Raw genomic sequence first — 24,341 nt, 5'->3', positions numbered from 1 at the left:
AGGCAGAAAAAGATTGAAAGTTAAAAATAAAGAACAAAGGCAACTAATAGAAAACAATAACAAATATGGCAGATATTAATCCAATGATATGAATAACTCACATACTATATAATTCATCCATTTAAAGGGCACAATTCAATGTTTTGTGCTATATTATTAATTTATAAAAATTTTTGTAAATATATATATATATAAAACATAAAATTTGCTATTTTAAAATGAATGGTGTAGAAATACATGTATTATGCTAAAATTCATGTAAAAAGTAGATATTTATACAGAGATGCTTTTAAAAGCATAGACTATCTCTGAAAGAAATTGCAACAATAGTTGCCTCTAAGAAGTGGCAGTTGGGGACAGAGGGAGAAGAATGGAAGGGAAAATAAGTTCTCATATATTCTTCTGTGTTATTTTTACAATTTGCTATGTTACTATACTACCTATTTAAAAAAACAAAAAAATAGGAAAAAAATTATTTTTTCAAGTGTATTAGACACATGGTATTTTTTCACTACTCTCCCTTTTCACACTAATGCCAAAATCACTAACCACTCAGGGTACTCTTTCTCACTGAAAACCCTGATGAAACTTCAGAATCCTTCTCAACACAGTGTTCCAGGATTTACCACTGAATCAGAGCAATCCCTAATGAAAAATATAATTGCAATTATGTAAAAAGATGAACACATTGAAAATATAGTATATTAGAGATCTCTCTATACACAAGATTTTCCAGGCAACTAGGCTATTACACTAGACAATGCACCTTTTAAATGGTACTTTCCCCCCAAATATAATTAAAACAAAGATGAATAAATATGCTAAATATGAACCATGATTGAACCTCTGACTGTATGTTTACACTTCTCTGCCAGATAAAGGACAAGAAAAACAGCATTTCAGGACTTATATACTTGCCCATATGTGGAATATTCCAAACTGTACCATTTCAACATATCCTGGCAGGTTATCTAACAATGCTGCAACATTTTTTAAAGCAGTTGGACTGCCAAGTCTTACAGTGTGGGATCCAGATGTGGAAGGTATTTGGAAGCATGTATTTTCTTCTAGGCAAACTCAGCATCGGTCCATGTGAAAGAATTCTGACCTCCTCACCCGTGGAGTGTAGGTTAGTAACCATGACTGGTGTGGATTGCTGGTGGCTCTGGAACAGGAGTGATCCTATCTTGCATTTGCCACTAGCCAAAAACTAGTAGAGAGCCTCTCTTGGCAGAAAGTCATTTTCAGTCTAAGTCAAATGCTCAAGTCCATGGCATTTCTTTATTAAAGCCAGTAGTGCTTATAGTTTTGCAATCTCTAACACCTACGCACACATCCAAGTGCTTGTGCCTGCCCGTGGGGGCACATGCATGCATGTGTGCACACACAGACACACACACACAGACACTCTCTCCTTTGGAGAAGCAGAGAAGGAACACTTCCTCAGATTTCCTGGGTTTAGAGTTGAAATTTCCTTGACATGATTTTAATTTAAACTGCCAGTATTATATCCAGAAGGAAAAACCCCATACCGTAATTCAACAATAGGTGTGGTCTTACAGGAGGTGTGGCTTCAGTTTCCTCATCTGTAAAATGAAATAATTTCATTAGGCAATCTCTTGGGATCCTGTCTAGTTTGAACATTCCTAAATAATAAGAATCATTTAAATATGAGCAGCTTTACATGGAGAATAGATACAATATTCAACCCTCCCTCCCCTACCCCAATAACAATTAATATACCTTGAGTCTGGGATGCAAGGACTAAACTGGGTCACCTTTCATCTCTTAAGGTTTCTTTCAACTCCAAGATTCTATTGGTTTTCTGGGTGTCAGTTTTATAAATTAATATGTCTGTAGAACACTGAAAAAAAAAGACTTACTGGAGTTGAACACTTCAGCCCTTGCTCTATTCAACAAAACAGGAATAGAAATCTAGTGTTTACATTAATGATTGTAATCACTGAACCTGTCTGATGACAGGAATGTATCTGTACATTCCGAATAAAAGCAAACAGAGCTTTACCATTAGATAATCCCAAAATTTCTATCCTTGCCTCATCAGATCAGGATTTACCTGGATATCTTTGGCTTGCTTCAGAGTCAGATCAATACCAGCTGTCCCAGGGCCACCTACACCCAGAAAATAATATAAAATAGTAAAGAGAACAAATAGTTTGTCTGATGGAATTGAAAGTCACAAATCCTTTTTATTATGGGGGACAATAATTTGGCTTTAAAGAAAGATGAGGTTCAAATTCCAGATCTACTGCTTATTAGCTGTATCATCTTGGATAAAGTAACCCCTCTATGTTTCAATTTCCTCATTAATTAAATGGGAATAATAATACCTCATTCTTAAGGCTGATGTTTTTGCAACACTGAAGGCACTCCAGAAATAGTAGCTATTGTAACTATCACTGTCTCCTTCTGGATTTTATATCCTATATCTTGTCCTACCTTAGCAAGTCTCCTGATTCTATTCAGTGCTTTCTCTCTCTCTTTGGTATTTGAGTTTTGTGACCTACCCAGCTAGGAAATATTTTGTAGATCACTTCTACTTAACTAAATTATGAACCTAACACCTTCTGAGCAGTTCATGGCCCACCCAGATTGACACTAACAGAGAAGTCTAAAAATGTCCGTTGTATACCGCTTCTTCCATCTGAGATGAGTGTATGCTATTTTAATTTTAATCAATATTATGGTTGCTGGCCCTTAAACAGTGTAAAAATTTATCAGTCACAATACAAACATTTACCAAAGAAACCTAAGAATAGTCAGGGCATTTATCTTAATGACTCAGTCTATCAGCTGCACCAATTGAAACCAGATCTGATGCCTAGAATAAAACTTACAAGTTGTCTGTGAGAAAACATCTGCCTTCCCTCCAGCATCAATTTCTTTTGTGGCAAAAGAGGTTTTTATAGACCTGAATTCTATAGTTTTATTTGGAATTGTAGATTTTAGTTTTGGAAAGTTGGAAGGATGTGAGTGGTGAGCTTTGAAAACGCAAACTTTGTACAGAGGAGAAAACAACCTTCCTCTAAAATCTTTGCCCACATCAGAAAATCTCTGGGCAAGTTCTAAAAATCAGTTGAATACAGCAAACTCTTAATTTTAGAAATAAGCATAAAGACAATGACAGGATTTTAAAGTGAATATGATGCAGAAACTCTCTGACACCTATACTTCTCTCTCTGTGATTCTGCCATTGCTTTATAAAGAGAAGGCTGAAATGTTGGTGGGGGGATGCTATTCTACTTCACGGTTAACATCAGCCATACCTAAAACTCCGTGTACGCTGTATAGTCTGTAGCTGCAAACATTTGTAATATGTTCTGGATACAATTCTATTGTGAGATATTTTGTTCCTGGTCTGTAACTGACCATTTCATTCTCTTACTAGTACCTTCCTAAGAGCAAAGTTCTGCTGTTCTTGTTATTATGTTGGAATTATTGTTGGAGTCCAATTTACCTTTTTTTCTGGTCCCAGCTAAAGGTCTTTATGTTGTATATTTGCCTAACCTATGTTTACAAAGATATTTTCTATGTTTTCTTATAACAATTTTACAATTTTATCTTTTATTTTTAGGTCTATATTCCATTTTGTGGTCATTTTGGTATGTGTTGAAAAGTAAGGATAGCACCAAATTTTTTCCCAACAGATATCCAGTTGGTCCAGCACAATTTGTTATGAAAACTGTTCACTTCTCATTGAATTAAATTAGCACATTTGTATAATCAATTGGACTATATGTCTTGTTCTATTCCTAAAGTCTCTATAAGTTTTATAATAAGTGTTGTTAACTTGGAGATGTAAGTTCTCCAATGCTCTTCTCTTTCAGACTTGTTTTGGGTGTTGTGGAGTCTTGGCCTTTCCATGTAAGATTTGCAACCATCTTATTAATTCCTACAAAATAATGTCTCCCGGGGTTTTGTGTTGATCTATAGTCCATTTGGGGGAGTTGACACCTCAACAAAATGCACTTTTCCGTATATGAATTCACTGTATATTTACATTCATTTAGGTTTAAAAATACTTTATTTTAATAATGTTTTATAGTTTTCAATGTACAGATCTGGAACATATTTTGTTAAATTTATCCTACATATGCCGTGGTTTTTGATGCTATTGTAAATAGTTATATGAAAGTTCATTTTTCAAATGTTTGTTTCTAGTATATAGAAATACAGTTGATTTTTGGGTGTTGATCCTGTATTCAACTTTCTTGCTAAATTTACTTATGATTTCCAGTAAGGTTTAAAAAAAATTCTATGGGACTTTGTATGAATACAATCCCATCTTCTGAAATAATAAGAGTATACTTAAAAAAAAAATTTACATCTTTTATTTGTTTTACTTGCCTTATTGTATCAGATAGGACATCAAGTACAATATTGAATAGGGGTGGTGAGAAGATAACATACTTGCGTTGTTCCAAATCTTAAAGGGAAAAAAATCAGTCTTTCAAGATTAGGCAAGATGTTAGCCAAAGGGTTTGAGATTTGTTTTTCTGTTTTGTTTCATTTTGTTTGTTTATGCTTTTTATCATGTTGAGGAAGATCCCTTCTATTCCTAAATAACTGAGAATATTTCTCATGAATGTGTGCTAAACTTTGGAAAATGCTTTTTCTGCACTTTAAAATTTTTACTCTGATTATTTTCATATGGTGGACTGAATTGATTTTTTTTTTTTTTTTTTTTTTTTGTGGTACATGGGCCTCTCACTCTTGTGGCCTCTCCCGTTGCGGAGCACAGGCTCCGGACGTGCAGGCTCAGCGGCCATGGCTCACGGGCCCAGCCGCTCCGCGGCATGGCATGTGGGATCTTCCCGGACCGGGGCACGAACCCGTGTCCCCTGCATCAGCAGGCGGATTCTCAACCACTGCGCCACCAGGGAAGCCCTGAATTGATTTTTTATTCTGGTAAAATACACATAACATAAAATTTACCATTTAAACATTTTAACTGTACAGTTTAGTGATATTAAGTATATTTACATTGTTGTGCAACCATCACCACCATCCATATCCAGAACTTTCATCTTCACAAACTGAAATTCTATATCCGTTGAACATTAACTGCCCACTTCTCCCTCCACCTAATCTCTATCAACCACTATTCTACTTCTTATCTCTATGAATTTGACTACTCTAGGTACATAATATATAGAATCATACCATATTTGTCCTTTTGTGTCTGGCTCATTTCACATAGCAAAATGTCTTTAAGGTTCATCCATGTTGTAATATTTGTTAAAGTTTCCTTCCCTTTTTAGTGGAAATTAGTACCCCACTGCATGTATATACCATGTTTTGTTTATTCATTCATCCATTCATGAAGGTTTGCATTGTTTCCACCCTCTGGCTATTGTGAATAATGTTACTATGAACATGTGTATACAAATATCTGTTCAAATCCCTGATTTCAATTCTTTTGTGTATATACCAGAAGAGAAATTGCTCAGTCATGTGGTAATTCTTTTTTTTTTTTTTTTTTTTTTTTTTTTTTTTTGCGGTACGCGGGCCTCTCACTGTTGTGGCCTGTCCTGTTGCGGAGCACAGGCTCCAGATGCGCAGGCTCAGTGACCATGGCTCACGGGCCCAGCCGCTCTGCGGCATGTGGGGTCTTCCTGGACCGGGGCACGAACCCGTGTCCCCTGCATTGTTAGGTGGACTCTCAACCACTGCGCCACCAGGGAAGCCCGGTAATTCTATTTTTAATTTTGAGGAACCACAATACTGTTTTCCACAATAGCTACATCACTTTGCATTTTCATTAAGAATGCACAAGCATTATAATTTCACCACATTCTTACCAACACTTGTCATTTTCTATTTTTATGATAGTAGCCATCCTAATGGGTATGAAGTGGTATCTCATTGTGGTTTTGATTAGCATTTCCCTGATTATTAGTGATGTTGAGCATCTTTTCATGGACTTATTGTCCATCTGTAGGAGAAATGATCACTTAACTCCTTCCCCACCTTTAAATTGGGTTGTTTGGCTTTTTGTTGCTTAGTTGAAGGAATTCTTTATATATTATGGATATTAATCCCTTTCAAACATATGTTTTGCAAATACTTTCTTCCAGTCCAGATAAGTGGGTTATCTTTACACTTAGTTGGTAATGTTCTTTGATGTACAAAATTTTTTATTTCAATTAAGTCCAATTTATCTATTTTTTGTTCTGTTACCTGTGCTTTTGGTGTCATAGCCAAGGAATCATTGTCAAATGCAATGTCATAAAGCATTTCCCTATGTTTTTATCAAAGAGTTCTATAGTTTTAGCTGTTACATTTAGGTCTTTGATCCATTGTGAGTTAATTTTTGTATATAGTATTGTTACCGAAAGTGAGTGTCTGGCTGCTCGCCACCCAAAAGCCAATAAAGAGGCAAGGTTGGTGGAAAGGAAAGTTTGCTTTTTTTTGGATGCTGGCAACTGGTGTGTGGGGGGGGAGGGCGAGCTCCTGTCCAGAGCCCGACTCCCCCCGACTGACAATCAGTGGGCAAGGGCTTTTATAGATGGAGGGAGGGGGCTACATGTAGAATCAGCAGAGTCAGCTCTGACAGTCATCTTGAAATCGGTCATGTGGTGGTCTGACCAGCCTCATCTTGATTGTTTTAAGTACAGTTAATCTTCAGTTCCAGGGTCGGTTTGTTCCCATTTCTTTGAGGCCAATTCTTGGAATTGTGGCAGCTTATGTTATGGCTATAGCCTGGTCATCATGTAGTTAACTTCTTCCACCTGGTGTGGGTTTCAGTATCTATAAGACAGCTCACAGGATGCGGCTCAGAATATTATCTATAGCCCATGAAGAGGAACTAAAAGTCCTTGACTCTGTTTAATGATTAAACTATTATTATTTAGTCTTGTTGAGCTGTTTTCCTTTGTTTCTGTGTTTTCTCACTTCAAAGATTAAACTTATTCTTTGGCTAAGATTTTGCACAGACAAAAGGCAGGTGGAGGACATGGTAGGTGGGTGGGGAAGGACCATAGGGTCCTACTCCATTTCAGCATAAGGTAAGGGTCCATACTAGTTCTTTTTCATATGGATACCCAGTTTTCCCATCACCATTTGTTGAAAAGATTGTCCTTTCCCTATTGAATGGTCTTGGAATCTTTGTCAAATGTCATTTGACCAAATATGTGAGGCATTATTTCTGAGCTTTTTATTCTATTCCACTGGTCTGTATGTCCGTCTTTATACCATATCACACTGTTTTTATTATTGTAGCTATGTAGCACATTTTGAAATCAGGAAGTATGAGACTTCCAACTTTGTTCTTTTTTGATTGTTTTGGCTATTTGTGTTCCCTTGAGATTCCATATAAATTTTGAGATAGATTTTTTTCATTTCTGCAAAAAACATTGTTGTGATTTTAATAGGGATTGCATTGTAGAGTACTTTGGGTACTACTGACATCTTAATAATACTATGTCTTCCAATCCATGAACACAGGATGTCTTTCCACCTGTTTGTGTCTTCTTTAATTGCTTTCAGCAACATTTGGTACATTTCAGTGTACAGTCTTTTACCTCCTTGGTTAAGTTTATTCCTAAGGATTTGATGTTTTGGACGCTATTGTAAATGGAATTGTTTTCTAAATTTCCTTTATGAATTATTCATTGTTAGTGCATAGATACACAACTGATTTTTGCATGTTGGTTTTGTATCCTCAGTTTTTCTGAAATTCTTTATTAGGTCTAAATTATTTTGTATGTGGAATCTTAAAGGGTTTTCTACATATAAGATCATGTTATATACAAAAAAGATAATTTTACTTCTTCATTGCCAATTTGGATATCTTTTATTTCTTTTTCTTTGTCTGGCTAGAAATTCCAATACAATGTTGAAAGGAAATTGTGGAAGTGAGCATCCTTGCCTTGTTCCTGATCTTAGAGGAAAAGCTTTCAGTCTTTTGCCATTGAGTATGCCATTAGCTGCGGGGTTTTGTTTTTTTAAAAATATTTATTTATTTGGCTGCACTGGGTCTTAGTTGCAGCATGTGGGATCTAGTTCCCTGACCAGGGATCGAACCTGGGCCTCCTGCATCGGAGTGTGGAATCTTAACCACTGGACCACCAGGGAAGTCCCCAGGTTTTTGTTTTTGATTTTGTTTTCTGTTTGTTTGTTTTACACATGGCCCTTATTATGTTATGTTCCATCTATTCCTAGTTTGTTAAGTTGAAAATTTTTTTTATTATGAAAGGGTGTTGAAGTTTGTCAAATGCTTTTCTGCATTCATTGAGGTGATCATGTGGTTTTTTTCCTTCATTTTGTTAACGTGGCATATCACATTGACTGATTTTTGTATGTTGAACCATCCTTTCAGTCTAGGAATAAATACCACTTGGTCATGGTGTATAATCCTTTAAATGTGCTGTTGAATTTGGTTTGCTAGTATTTTGTTGAGGATTTTTGCATCAATATTCATAATGGATAGTGGTCTGTAGTTTTCTTGTAGTATCTTTTTCTGGTTTTGATGTCATTATAATGCTAGACTCATAGAATGAGTTAGGAAGTGTTTCCTCTGCAGCAAGTTTTTGAAATCTTTGGGGAAGTATTGGCATGAATTCTTCCTAAATATTTGGTAGAATTCACTAGTGAAGCCACTAGTACAGAGCTTTTCCTTTTGGGATGCTTTTGAACCTGATTCATCTCTTTACTATTATAGATCCATTCAGATTTTCTATTTCCTCATGGTTCAGTCTTGGTAGGTTGTGTGTTTCTAAAAATTTGTTCATTTCATCCAGGTTATCCAATTTGTTGGCATATATTTGTTTATAGTACTCTTTTATAATACTTTTTCTTTCTGTAAAAAATTATAGTACTAATGTTATTTTCATTTCTGATTTTAGTTGATTCTTTTCTCTTTTGTTCTATGTCATTTTTTGCTAAAAGTTTGTGAATTTTGTTGATTTTTTTCAAAGAAACTACCCTTAGTTTTATTTATTTTCACATTGTTTTTCTATTTACTATTTTATTTTTATCTGGTCTAAATTTTATTGTTTGCTTCCTTCTGCTAGCTTTTGGTTTACTTTGTTCTCCTTTCTCTAGCTCCCTGAGGTATAAAATTAGGTTGCTGATTTGAGATTTTTCTTCATTTTAATGTTAATATATAATTTACAATCATAAATTTTCTTCTGAAAGCCTCTTTCACTACATCCCATTAGTTTGGGTATGTTGTATTTTCATTTTTCTCAATATATTTTCTAATTTCCCTTGGGATTTTTTTTTGGAGCCATTGGTTGTTTAAGAGTTAAATTGATTATTTTTTTCAATGAAAACCAATCTAGAATTCCTGGAGTAAATTCCACTTTAGTATGATATATTATCCCTTAAAAAAAAAAAAAAAGTTTTATTTATTTATTTATTTTTGGCTGCGTTGGGTCTTCATTGCTGCATGCGGGCTTTCTCTAGTTGCAGCGAGTGGGGGCTACTCTTCATTGCGGTGTGTGGGCTTCTCATTGTGGTGGCTTCTCTTGCTGTGGAGCATGAGCTCTAGGCACTCAGGCTTGAATAGTTGCAGCAGTTGGGCTCAGTAGTTGTGGCTCGTGGGGTCTAGAGCACAGGCTCAGTAGTTGTGACACACGGTTCTAGTTGCTCTGTGGCATGTGGGATCTTCCTGGACCAGGGATAGAACCTGTGTCCCCTGCATTGGCAGGCAGATTCTTAACCCCTGTGCCACCAGGGAAGCCCTGATATATTATCCTTATATATAGCTAGATGCTATTTGATAACATTCTGTAAGAATTTTTGCACTTATATTTATGAGGTATATTGTTCTAAGGTTTCATTTATTCTAATGTCTTTTTTTTTCTTTGTTACTTTTATGGCTTTTCAATTGAGGTGTAGTTGACATACTAAGTGAGCATATTTAAATTACACAAATTGCTACATTTTGATGTATATATATGTTTGCAAAACTGTCACCACAATCATGACAGTGAATATATCTATTACCTGCAAATGTTTCCTTGTTTGCTTCTGTGATTCCACCTTCTTGCTTTTCCCTGGTCCCTGTCATCTTACCACTGATCTGTTTTCCATTACTATAGTTTAGTTTTAATTTTCTATAATTTTCTATAAATGGAATTATACAAAATGTACTTCTTCATCTGGCTTCTTTTCCTCAGCATATGTATTTATATATTCATCCATATTATTGCATATGTTGATAATATATTCTTTTATTATGGCCAAATAATATTCACTCTATTGATATACCACAAACTGTATGTTCATTCCCTGTTCATGGACAATTGGGTTGTTTCCAGCTTCTGGCTATTAAAAATAACACTGCTATAAACATTAGTCTACATGTGTTTGTGTGGATATGTGTATTTGTTTCTGTTAGATTGGAGTGGCTGGATCATATGGTAGGTGCATGATTAGCTTTGTAAGGAACTGTCAAACAATTTTTGAAAGTGGTTGTGCCATTTTACATTCCCACAAGCTGTATTTGAGAGTTCCGGTTTCTCCATATCTTCACCACTTGGTATGGTTGACCATGTTAATAGTTGTGCAGTGATAACTCATTCTGGTTTTAATTTGCATTTCATCAATGAATAATGATGTTGAGCATCTTTCCATGTACTTATCATCTGTGTATCTTCTCTAATGATGTGTCTATTCAAATGTTTGACTCTTTTTAAAATTAGACTGCTCATTTTCTTATTATTACATTTGGAGGTTCTTTTTTTAAAAAAAAAATTATTTATTTATTTATTTTTGGCTGTGTTGGGTCTTCGTTTCTGTGTGAGGGCCTCCTCCAGTTGTGGCAAGCAGGGGCCACTCTTCATCGTGGTGCGTGGACCTCTCACTATTGCGGCCTCTCCCATTGTGGAGCACAGGCTCCAGACGCACAGGCTCAGTAGTTGTGGCTCACAGGCCTAGTTGCTCCGTGGCATGTGGGATCTTCCTAGACCAGGGCTCAAACCCGCGTCCCCTGCATTGGCAGGAGGATTCTCAACCACTGCACCACCAGGGAATCCCTGGAGGTTCTTTATATATTCTGAAAGTAAGTATTCAGCCAAAGACTCTAGGAGATCACCAATGAAGATCTTGAGAGCTCATTCTCTGTGTGGCTTTCTCTTCTCTAGTATGCTGCCTTGCAAATTATAGTCACATAGCTTTCCCAAACTTCAATCTGTCTCTTGAAATCAGCAAGATGCCCTGTTCTGTTTGGGAGCCCTTCCACACATGGAGTGCAGAGAGTACCTTCAGGCAGAAAATCAGGGAAATAGTAAGGCTCACTTTGTTTAGTTTTCTTTTCTCAATGTTCACTGACCTGTACGGCATACTTCCCAATATATGAAAATGCTTAATTCATATATTTCGTTTAGTTTTCTAATTGTTTATAGTGGAAGGACAAGTCTGGTACCAGAGTCTGGGTCATAGCCAGAAGTATAAATTTGTTCCACTTATTTTCTTTTAATCCTTTTTTATATTACCACTTTATCTTCAAGGTAAAAATTTCAGCTACTGCTTTAAGCTTCTATAATTCCTGAATTTCCATTAGTCCATGAGGTCTTTGTATGATACCTTAGAGATTTCACTCTTACCCCCTCGTCTCCTCCTCCTTCACCCTGTCCCCTTTAGAATTATTTTCCCACTTTTGTATGTAAATACATTTTTCCAATGCATTCATATGGTATGCATTTTCTGCAATTGTACAGTTAGAGATTAAGTGTCTCTTTTTTTCCCCTTTGCCTCACTTTTGTCTTAAACAAGTGAGTGACTTAAATATTATAGCTTTTATTTTGGTTTCAACTAATAATTTACTATGCATTTCATTATAGTTTATAATTGTGAACTTTCAGTTATTCCTAATCTTCTCTTGAAATATTTGTTTATATATACATTATTTGTTTATATATAGGTTTATATATACTGTTATTTTTCAAGAATTCTTTTTTAAAGGTTGTTTTTCTCATAAGAAATTCCACATCACTTGTTGATATCACTTGTTTTGAGACCCTCATTTTAGAACCATTTACGAAGTACAGTAAGTATTTATGATTTCTAAACCCTGTCTTTCAGTGGGTAAGTACTTCACTTACCTTCTGCTTATAAAATCTCAGTGGATTCCTTAATAAACAGTGGCATTGATAACAATATGCAGTCTACTGTTGGAGACCAGAAATAACAAATAGAAAGGAAATAACTTTCTTCAGTCTCATTTCTTAGAACATGGCTTAGCTCATAGTAAGCACTCAGTAAATGTTATCAAATAGTTTATTATTATTACTAATAATATGCTAATCCATAATGTTTCACCTATTATTTATTATTATTTCCAATTCACTTTTGTGTAATGCCATGGAAAAAGTCAAACAGATCTGTATGTGAAACTACATTTGCTGCTTACTTTTTCTCACTGAACTTTAAAATGGGATTAAAACATTCATTGCAAGATTTTTGTGTGTCTGGTGCAAAGCTCAGCACATAGTGGACATTCAAAAAACATTTGTCCATTGTTTTAAATGTCAGCTTTCCCTCCAAGAGTCAAATTTTCTTATTTCTTTCCTTCCATCTTTCCTTCAAAATAAGTAAACATATACTCCACCAAGTTGTCCTCATTCTTTTTTGCCCCCAAATTTTGACTTCTTCAGTGCCTAATCTTTCTTTCTTTGTATCTTCAATCCCTAATATTAAGTGGGAGCATAGGGGATGGGTAAACTAAATTGATACGTATGATTTTATTTCTTTTCAAAATTGTTACTGTAGTATATGCAGTAATAATGAAAATAATGATAATCTTCAGTATGTAGAAATGGTAAAAGGTTTGATGTAGTTAGAGTGAGAATGGAGGAATGGAGTAATAAGTGGTTTAAAAATGTCTGTAACAATGTGTGGGACTCAAACTTCATGTGGTCTCATATTCCAAGCTATTTTATATTTTAACCCATAGGTGAGCATTTCCCAAAATGTGTTTCAGCTAACACTAACTTGAGAGGGTTTTAATAAAGTTTCTGTGAAAAAATTCCATGGCCAAATGTATGTGGAAGATGCTGGATCGAAGGGCAGGAATTGTCAGAGCATTGAATATAATAATATGTTATATGCATCTCTTAGAAGAAAACATAGCTTGTAGAATTTCTAGTTATTTAACCTCAGAAGGTGGATCATGCAGTACTGACTTTCTTCAGAACAACAGACCTTTTGTAAATCAACTATACTTCAATAAAAAGAATAAAAATAAAAATTAAAAAAATAATCTACAAAAAAAGAACAACAGACCTTTTATGTGATGAAATGACATAAATTAACTTTAAGAAGATAACTGGCTGTTATGGTGAGGCTGACCTGTAGGGGAGAGAGTTTGATTTCTAGGAGATCAGTGAGGGGGCTATTGCAACAGCCTGGACTGATGATGGCCTGAATTAAAGTAATGGCGTAAGTATAGAACAACTAATGATCCTTCAAATGTGGTACAAGTAGATAATAATTGAAGAGAAAGTGTTAAAATACTCCCATGTTTTTAGTTTGGGCCAATAGACAGTGATACCATTAACAAGGATAGGAAAATATGAAGGATAAATGGTTAACTGGGAAAAGATAATTAGATAATGAGTGACTCACAAAACTATGTATCCAACCCCAACCTGTATTCCAAGTTTTGGATTCATATTTTCAACTGTCCTTCTGAGACTCTACAAGTATTGTACTATAATACTTTAATCTTAACATGTCATAAACCAACTTCATCCAAAAAGGGAGTATCTGTTCCTTCAGGGATCCTACATATTAAAGCTGTTCTACTTATTCTACTTTCTTATGTCTCTGTGGGAGATTCTTTCCTGAAATAAGAGGTTACAGATTCTGTTTGTTCTAGGAAGTACTAGGCCCTATATACCTTTTGGAAGAAGCCCACCTCTCCTGGTGACTGTCCAACATGCATACAGGGAGTCTATTACCTTATAGTCATCACAGAAGTTCCTCTAAGGAATTTCTCAGTATATCAAAATTCTTGAATATGAGTTGAAATCTAGTTGGAACAATTTGTGGGTCCCCTGCTCACCATCTTAGAAGACATGCCTCACTAATCAAAGTTTATCTTTCTGAGCTTAAGGCTGCTTGGAAATCAGCAAGTTATATCCTCCTGTTAAGATTAAAAGAGCTCTCTGTCCATGAAAGAACTTCCAAGTGAACAGATTTCCCCAATTCCCAGAACTAATATCTGCACACCATGAGCTCTGGAATATCTTCTGATAAAGTAGATCTTCTCTTAAGAAGTTCAAATACTCTTATAAGTTCCATGGGTGGACTGAAAAACAGTCTTGAAATTCCTGAAATTACTTATACAAATTAAAATATGTGTAGATAATGTACAATTTTCTTGGGAGAAAGTCCATAGTTTTTATCAAATTTTCATCAGGGACTATGATTCTTACAAGACTGATATTTATGAAAGTCAGGAAGCTAAGGGCTTTGCTCTGTCTTGAAATATCACAGCTTTGGATCAATTTGCTTTCAAGATAAAGCTTGATGAATCTTAGCTAAGAGATTACAGATTTTCGTTGTTTTTATGTGTGAGATGTAGGAGATGCACTACAAAGATCTCAAATTTTACTTTCAGTTTACATCTCTCCGATATTTTAAAATTGAAGTTTAGTTGATTTACAATATTGTGTTAGTTTCAGGTGATTAGTTTCAAAATGATTCAGTCACACATTCGGTTATATATATATTCTTTTTCAGATTCTTTTCCATTATAGGTTTTTACAGGATATTGAGTGTAGCTCCCTGTGCTATATAGCAAATCTTTGTCGTTTTTGTATTTTACATATGGTAGTGTGATTCTGTTAATCCCCATACTCCTAATTTATTCCTTCCCTCCATCCCCTTTGGTAACCACATGTTTGTTTTCTGTGTCTATGAGTCTGTTTCTGTTTTGTAAATAAGTTCATTTGTATTATTTTTTAGCTTCAATATTTTCTTAAATAGAAACCAGGACCAACTTTCCAGATATACTTCAAGGCACTACTCTTCTTTTGTTTTTAGATCCTTTCAATCTAAAATTGGCATTGGACAAGCTCCATATCACAATGTCCTTTGATTACTCTCCTGAAATTGAGTTTTTACCCCCTTATTTCTAGTGCAATGCCATGCCAAGTCAAGTACTCAATACATATTTGTTGAATGATGAACAGTTTATAAACTTCTTACTGCTTTCCTATTATTTGGATCTTTTTCTTTCTTGCACTTGTGATTCAAATCATATTTCTATCCTAAAATACTCTCAAATATGACATGCTTCCATAATTAACAACAGCTTATTATAGCAGTGGTCTAGATTCATGGATCAATGCATATATCAATTATGGGAAGTTAGAATTTCAAAAAGTTTGTGTGTAATCCTCAGTGGCTTTGTTATGCTGCCTAGAGGCTCATGTCTTCCCACAACACATCTTACTGAGAACATCCTCAGTTTTCTTTAATAAGATTCTTGTTCTTGTACCAGATTATTCCAAAGGCTTGAGATTCAGTTTACCTTTTGAGATATTATAGGAATTAGAAACATGACCTACATTCTTATATTTTCATTTATGAGAAGCAAGTCGTCTTTCCCTGTTGCTCACTAAGAAAATTTGTGCTTTACCTTATACTTCTTTCTAGGCCCTCTTAGACTCAAAACTAGATTAAAACCATTGTTTTGGAAGAGGTGCATCATTTCTGATAGCTGTTCAGGAGACTTACTGTCTTTTTCTATTGTTTCCCATTCAGCTAGCTCTCTTGTCTCCTCTATAAAGGTAATTCCTGAATGCTCAGCTAAAATAGAGCAATGCCATCCTCTCAGCTATACTGAGGTGAATTTCCATTTGCTTCATAGTAGAATATCATTATTATTATTAATACTACTACTGTTGTTAATCTCATCACATAATGCAACAGTCAAAATGTTTTTAAGCTTCAAGAGACCTATTTGTGATGGAGAGAAGAGCAAGCCAGGAGAACAGCTACCCTACCAGAGGCCTAGGCTAGAAGTGCCAAGGTCTTTTAGCTGCAGTTTACAATGACTCTTTCAAATTCTCAAGCATTCCACAAGTGACATATTTCTTTTCCTCTCTGAGATAAGAGTGTGTTTCAAAGTGGGATCCTCTAGCCCCCACATTCATCTTTGAAGGATACAGTAATCAAATGTGGAGAAAAGAAAGAAAGAACTAGGGGAATTGCTTGTTACTATATTAATTGCCTCTCTGAGCACAACTGGAAATTTTCATGGCTTTGTGTTGGCTTCTATATGTCTCCTACAGCAGAAGTGGGAAGAAAAGACAAAATTCTTGAGTGCAGTTATTGGTTGGCTGGATGCCATGCCAATAGCATATGCCCCAGTTATTGAAGATGAACAGATTGGGTATTCATGACCATCCAGGGTAGGCTCCACATCTTCGACATGGGAACATTAAAACCTACAGGAAGCAAAACATAAGCTGTTTTTGGAAGACCAAGATAGAATTTTACTCTGCTTCTAATTACTGCTTAAATCTAAGGGACTGAAACAAAATTAGACCCATGAAATAAGTATCTATTTAGACACCAGTCCTCTTTTCACAAATCATCTCTTTCAATGAGTATCATCTATGAAGTATGACATTTAGTTATTGGGATTCAAATGAGATGTAACATTTGTCACTTACTGTTTATTCCTAATGAAATGAAACATATGCCAGGCATATGGTCATTTATTCACCACTTATATTTGCATCATGATGGCAACACATTGTGTTGACCTCCACACCTAACCTAATACAATGTACTCATGTATCTGTAGGTAATACACTGTAACTTCACTCTAATGTAGTCTTGTAGGTTCTAACATGGCAGATCTATCTGGGATCACATTCAATAAAGTCTACTTAATATTGTCCTGAAATAGCCTCTTCTATGAAAGCTTGGATACCTAAACACCTTCATAGAAAGTACCAATGCAGCACAGTAAATAGCTGGATATTTGGGGAGGCAGAATGATAGAGTTGGTAAGAGTTATGGTATCAGAGTGAAGGGTTTGGGCATGTTAACAAATCTCCCTGAACCTTAGTTACCTCATCCATTGAAAAATAATACCAATCTTATAAGAATAAACTGAAATAATGTATGTAAAGCACCTAGCACCATATCTTGCCCACAGCAGAAGCAAAAGGGGGTTACCTATAACAAGTTATAGGTACAACAGTCTATTTTAAGTTGACAACAACTTGAGTTGGCCCCATTTTCAAGCTGAACATTTTTATTTCCCCCCTCATGTTTTATGGATTTGATGTCACATTTTACATTTTTTATCTTGTGTATCCATTAACTAATTATTGTAACAATAGGGGTTTTTTTACTACTCTTGTATTTTAACCTTAATACTAGCTTTATAACTGATTAATCCACTATCTCACTATATATCTACCTTTCCAGTGAGATTTATTCTTTCATATGTTTTCTTGTTATTAATTAGTGCTCTTTCTTTTCAGCTTAAAGAAGTCACTTTAGCATGTCTTCTAAGGCTAGTTTAGTGGTGATGAAATCCTTTAGGTTTTACTTGTCTGGAAAACTCTTTATCTGTCCTTCATTCTGAATGATAACTTTGCTGGGTAGGGAATTCTTGGTTGGAAGTTTTTTTCTTTCAGAACTTTGAAAATATGATGCCACTTTCTTCTGGACTGAAAAGTTTCTGCTGAAAAATCTGCTGATAGTCTTTTGAGGGGGGTTCCCTTGTACATAACAAATTGTTTTTCTCTTGCTGCTTTTAATATTCTCTCCTTGTCTTTAAATTTTGACATTTTAATTATAATGTGTCAGTGTGAGTCACTTTGGGTTCATCTTTGGAATTCTCTAGGCTTCCTAGATCTGGATGTCCATTTCCTTGCCCAGTTAGGCAAGTTTTCAGCCATTATATCTTCAAACAAGATTTTTGCTTCTTCTTCTCTCTCTTCTCCTTCTGGGATCCCTATAATGTGAATGTTAGTCTGTTTGATGTAGTCCCATAAGCCCCTTAAGCTATCTTTACTTTTAAAATTCTTTTTTCGTTTTGCTGCTCTGATTGGGTGAGTTCCACTGCCTTGTCTTTGAGTTGACTGATTCTTTCTTCTGCTTCATCTAGTCTGCTGTTGAACTCCTCTAGTGTATTTTTCAGTTAAGTTAATGTATTCTTCAGCTCTGTGACTTCTACTTGGTACTTTCTATCTCTTTGCTGAAGTTCTCACTATGTTCATCCATTATTCTCAGTTCAGTAAGCATCTTTATGACCATTGTTATGAACTCTTTATCAGGTAAATTACTTATCTCCATTTCATTAAGGTTTTTTTTTCTTTTTTTCTGAGGTTTTATCTTGTTCTTTCATTTGGAACATATTACTGTTTCTTCATTTTGCTTGACTCACTTTGTTGGTTTCTATATAGTAGAAAAACCACTTCTCCCAGTCTTGAGGTCATGGTCTCATGTAGGAGGTGAATCTTGTTGTTCAACCCAGCTCTTTGTTTTGTCTCAAACTTCTGTGCTTGTCCAAGCAGCCTATTATATTTTTAACAGTTCCTAATAGTTGAGGATGTGCCAAGACCTGTCAATATCTCTAAGGGGAGAATCTCAGCACCTAGATTTAGGTTGTTTGGGAGCCAGACCCTCAGGCAGCAGCTTTTAATAGTATGCAAATCTATTCAGTCCTGTGGGACCACAAGCATAAAACCCTGCTGGCCAGGGGATCAGGCAGTATCTCCTGAGTGGCAGTCACAAAAACTGGGGCTCCAGACAAGTGTATAAGCTATTTCCTGGGAGATTCTGGTGAGTTGGAGCAAGGCAGAGGGCGAATGCCATGATGGTGTCCACAGCCTATGTTTCTTGAGTGCAGCTCCATAGTCCACTAGATGTGTGCCAAACCTGAAACCTGTCCTTCAGGCTGATGCTCCTTGACAAGCAAAGGCGCATCTTTCACAGAAAGACTGGGAGGTGTGCCTCAGTCTGATGTCTGTGCACTATGCTGGGAGTGACAGCCTACCAAGAACCATGTCTTGGACTGCCACAGTCCTGTGGCACCCAGGAATCCAAGCCCTCTGGCCACTAGAGCCAGGCGATCAAGGGGCATCTTCTGGGTGGCAGCTGCAAAAACTGAGGCACCAGATATAAAAACCAGGGCACTAGCCATATATAAATCTCCCCTTCAGGAGACACTAGTGCTTTGGAGCGTGACAGAGAGAAATTGTGAAGATAGAGCCTGCCTTCCAAGGTTTCTGGAAAGGATTACGGTTAGCCCCTAGATGTGTGTGTAATTGGAAGCCTGCCCTTTGGTCTGCAGCCATGATGATTAACTAATAGGCCTCATCACAGAAACACTGAACTTCTGGGCCTGTTGCCTCTTGCTTGATCCTTGGGTGTGGTAGCTGTTTAAGAACTCTCTGTTAGTTACAGTTCTGTGGGACCCAGGAGTATGAGCCCACTGGCCACCAGAGCCAGGGCATGCAGAGGTGTTCCCTGGAAGCAGTTGTAAAAATCAGGGTACCAGACAAGGATATGAACTTCTTTCTGGGTGACAGTGATTATTAAAGTCCCATGGAATGAGAAATGCAAGCTCCCCTGTCCTCCACAGCCAGGCAGTCAAGAGGCATTCCTTGGGAATCAGCCACAAAGATTGGGGCACCAGACACATGTAAAATAAAAATTTAAAAAAGGAAGGTGCAAGACAGCATATATCATATGCTACATTTGTGTAAGAAAGGAGAAATAAGAAAATAAACATTTATATGTTGTGATACTGTGATTCATAATGAGAAATATTTACATTTGGTCTTCACTCCTAGTCCTGACACAGAGTTCCTAAAACCCCTGTAAATTCCTGAATAATAAGAGCACTTAGAGCATTTTTTGTTCTAATTAGTTGACTCTAGGAGGGCTTCTGGATGCCTCCAGGATGGGGGCTGGCCACAAGGAAAACCAAGCCATGATTAGAAGCTTGAAATTTTCAGCCCTGCCCCCACTTCTCTAGATGGGGAGAGGGCTGGAAATAGAGTTAATAATTGATCATTAAAAAATATGTGTTGACTGAATGCATTTATGGTTAAATGGCTCATGAAATAATGCATGTGGGTGGAGGAATGGGTTCAGAGGAGTCAGGAACACATCCTACATGTCTGAACTGGGGAACACCAAAGAAATAATGGCTGGATTCCCATTTCTGACCTCTATTACTGTACTTTCTTGGCACTCTCAAAAATGATATTTAGGTTTGGTTCACCAGAGATTATTTGATAGTCTTCTCTTTTAAAAGTCATACCAATTTTTTTTTTTTTTTTTTGCGGCACGCGGGCCTCTCACTGTTGTGGCCTCTCCCATTGCGGAGCACAGGCTCCGGACGCTCAGGCTCAGCGGCCATGGCTCACGGGCCCAGCCACTCCGCCACATGTGGGGTCTTCCCGGACGGGGACACGAACCCGGGTCCCCTGCATCGGAAGGCGGACTCCCAACCACTGCGCCACCAGGGAAGCCCCATACCAGTTTTTTAGATCATTATTGTCCAGAGGTGATTCTGGCACATACCACATAAGTGCATCTTCTTCAGAGTATTTGGTAAAATTCTGAGCTACAAGTAATTTCCAATGGTAATTTATTAAGTCAGAAAGCATTTGAAGACCAGCATGTTCTCTAAATCCTGGAATGTTAGAGGTAGAGAACACCAGACTCTTGAAACCTCTTAGAATTTGATGCCAGTAAATAGTTTAACTCCCCTGATAAGCTGTTATTCTTCCTTTTTGCATCAATGAAAAGCAGAGCTTTTTTTTTTGCAATTTACCACTCACCTATACAATATTGACATATTATTTTCTTCCTATTCTATTTCCACCAAATGGACTTTGATCTTTAATTTGTGTAGAGGCACGTGGTATATGGAGAGCAGCATAGCAGTAAAGAGAGACAGAACTTGGAACACAACACTTATGGATTCAAATTCTGAATCTACCATTCACTAGCTATGTGACCTTGAGAAAATTTTGTAACCTCCCTGAGCCTCTTTTGTCATCAGTAATACTTAAAATATCTCACAGTATTGTTATGAATAATACATTTTATAAAGAATGTGTTCAGTAAGGTGCCTGAAGCAACATAAATGTAATTTACCTCTTACAGCTTCTATTGTCTATCCTTAATGGCAAGTCACCTTAAATGTTTTGGAAACATTGGAAGGCATATACAAATAAATTTTTAAAATAAGAAAGAGAAGCTTGTAAATATAAAATGTAGAAAATATAAATGTAGAAAAATATTATACAACTCGTAACACCTTTGAAATGCCAAATGTTATAAATAAAATTATAGATATCATTAATTTAAGAGATTGCAAGTTGAAAAACTGACAATTTGTATTAATTCATAGAATAATATGATAATAAATTTCATGTGGAAAAATGTGCAAAAATACTGAGGAATATATTGGAAAAAAGTTTAATAAGGAAGGAATAGATATAATTACTAAACAATGTTGTTTTGGCCCAGGAATTGATAAGCAGATTACTGGAGCAAATTAGAGGGCATACAAACAGTCAAATAAATACAAGAATGTAATACATTAAAATTTGTGATTCATAACATTGGAGAAAATTGGATTATTTTATAAATGGTTTTGGAACAAATGGATAACCTTCAGGAAGAAAATCACATTAGATTCCTTAGAATAGAATATATTCTCTAGAATAAAATACATTCTAAAAGAATAAAAGATTTAAACATAAAAATAAAAATCTAAAAGTATTAGAAGGTAACATCAAAATTTTTTCTTATAATCTTCATGTGGGAATGACATTTTCTAAGCATGTCTTAAAGTCCAGACCTATTTTTTTAAAAAAAGACAAATTTCACTATATAAATTTTACAGAAGTATGCGTGGCCAGAAAAACCTACCACAAATAAAATAAAAGACAACTTAACAATTTGAATAAAAATGTTAAAATATTAAACTATGGCAGTCAAAGGGCTAATTTTTGTTAATACATAAAATGTCTTTAAAAATAAATCTGTAAAAGATGGACAACTCAATAGGAAAATTGGAGGACTTGGGCAGGTATTTGGGAAAAGGAAATACAAATGTCTTAAACATATTCAAAGATGTTCATTCTTCCCATATAGATTATTACAGGATATAGAGTAGAATTCCCTGTGCTATACAGTAGGTCCTTGTTGGTTATCTATTAACAGATGTTACTGGATCATTTGGATGTCCATACAAAAATAGTGTATTTTGAGTCCTATTCCTACCTCACATCATACATAAATATCAAATATCAATTGCGGATAGGTTACAGATCTATTAGTGAGAGGTTCTAAAATAATTTTCTGTAGAGGAAGACATAGGACATATTTTTGACCCTGGAGTTTTCAAAGATTTCTTAAACAAGGCACAAAAAGTGATAACTATAAAAGAAAAAAAAGTGAGAATAACAAATTAGACCTATTTTAATTGTGAAAATTTCTTAATCAAAAATACAATTGAAAGGGGAAAAACAAGCCAGTGTGAGAGACAATATTTTTAATACTTTGCAATTTATGTATATGTCTTAATATATAAATATCCAGAATATATAAAGAACTCCTAGAAATCAATAAGAATAGAGACACTGATCTCAAGTTTAAAATGTGCAAAATACTTTAAACAGACACTTCACAATAGAAGATAGCCAAAAGGTCAATCAATATATGAAAAGGTTCTCAAGTTTATTAGCCAACAGAAAAACACAAATTAAATGGCATTGTGGGGCTTCCCTGGTGGCGCAGTGGTTGAGAGTCCACCTGCCTATGCAGGGGACACGGGTTCATGCCCCTGTCCGGGAAGATCCCACATGCCGCAGAGTGGCTGGGCCCGTGAGCCATGGCCACTGAGCCTGCGTGTCTGGAGCCTGTGCTCCGCAATGGGAGAGGCCACAACAGTGAGAGACCCGCGTACCGCAAAAAAAAAAAAGGCATTGTGAAACAATTATATATCCACCAGAATGGGTAAAATAAAAAAGGACACAAAAAAAGTTTTGTCAAAGATTTGGAGCAACTGGAACTCTCATGTTTTTCTGCTGGGAGTATACATTTGTACAACTGTTTTGGAAAAGTTTGGCAATAGCTGCATACAACAATATGAATGGACTTAACAATATGAATGAACTTAATAAGCATAATGTTATGTGAAAGAAGCCAGATACAAAAGAGTATAAATCCTATGATTCTATTAATATAAAGTGCAATAAACTATGGGGTTAGAAGTCAGAATGATTCTTACTGTTGGTAGGGGGACTCAGAGGGAGCATGAATGGTGCTTCTGGGCCACATGTAAACATAGCATGATTCTTGATCTAGGGGCTAGTTACATAGATGTGTTTAGTTTGTTAAAAATTACTGTGGTGTACACTTATGTGTTCTTTCTGGAAATATATTCACTTTAATATCCTGTTAAAAATGATGGAGGAAGCTTTGATGTAGTGAGAATGGTGGTATGCAGAGAGAATATATATTGTTTAAAAAAATTTGAATCCTCACTCCTATGAGAATACAAATTTAAAATACAGTATACAGTTTAATCTATCAAATTGGCCAAGATGAATATTTTGTTGGTAAAGTATGTAGAAATAGATATTGTTATACATTGGAGTCTGGATGGTCAATTGGTGCAACTCTTAGGGAGGACAATTTAGCAATAATGTACATAACCTTTCTCATAGTAATTTCAGTTCTAGGAATTTATCCAAGTTTATGTTGGCATATGTGAGCAATGAAATTTATGAAAAGACAGCTATTTAAGTATTGTTTACAATAGCAAAAGACTGAAGATAGCTCATATGCCTATTTAAATGGAATTTTGCAGCAAATTATGTTATATTCATACAATATAAGATATTAGAGCTGTTAGAAAGAATAAGGCAGTTTTGTTAGCTAATATAGGAAAATCTTTGGGATAAACTGATAAAAAATAAACAAAATCCTCACAAACTTAAGCTGATTAATAGTATGTATAGTTTGTTACCATTTGTTTATAAATTGTGTATATATATTTGAATGCATACATATATATGAACATTCTATATAGAGAGAATATCTCTGGAAATTGATGCAAGGAACGGGTTACAATATTTGCCCTGTGATGGGTAACTGGATATCTCAGACAAATGAGTGATTGAGCACTTTTTTTTTTTTTTTTTTCTTTGCGGTACGCAGGCCTCTCACTGTTGTGGCCTCTCCCGTTGTGGAGCACAGGCTCCGGACGCGCAGGCTCAGCGGCCATGGCTCATGGGCCTAGCCGTTTCACGGCACGTGGGATCTTCCTGGACCGGGGCACGAACCCATGTCCCCTGCATTGGCAGGTGGATTCTCAA

This window comes from Kogia breviceps, chromosome X (assembly GCF_026419965.1).
Source record: "Kogia breviceps isolate mKogBre1 chromosome X, mKogBre1 haplotype 1, whole genome shotgun sequence".
NCBI classification, from domain to species: domain Eukaryota; kingdom Metazoa; phylum Chordata; class Mammalia; order Artiodactyla; family Physeteridae; genus Kogia; species Kogia breviceps.
The sequence above is the reverse complement of the archived record's forward strand: the minus strand, read 5'-3'. Positions refer to the sequence as shown.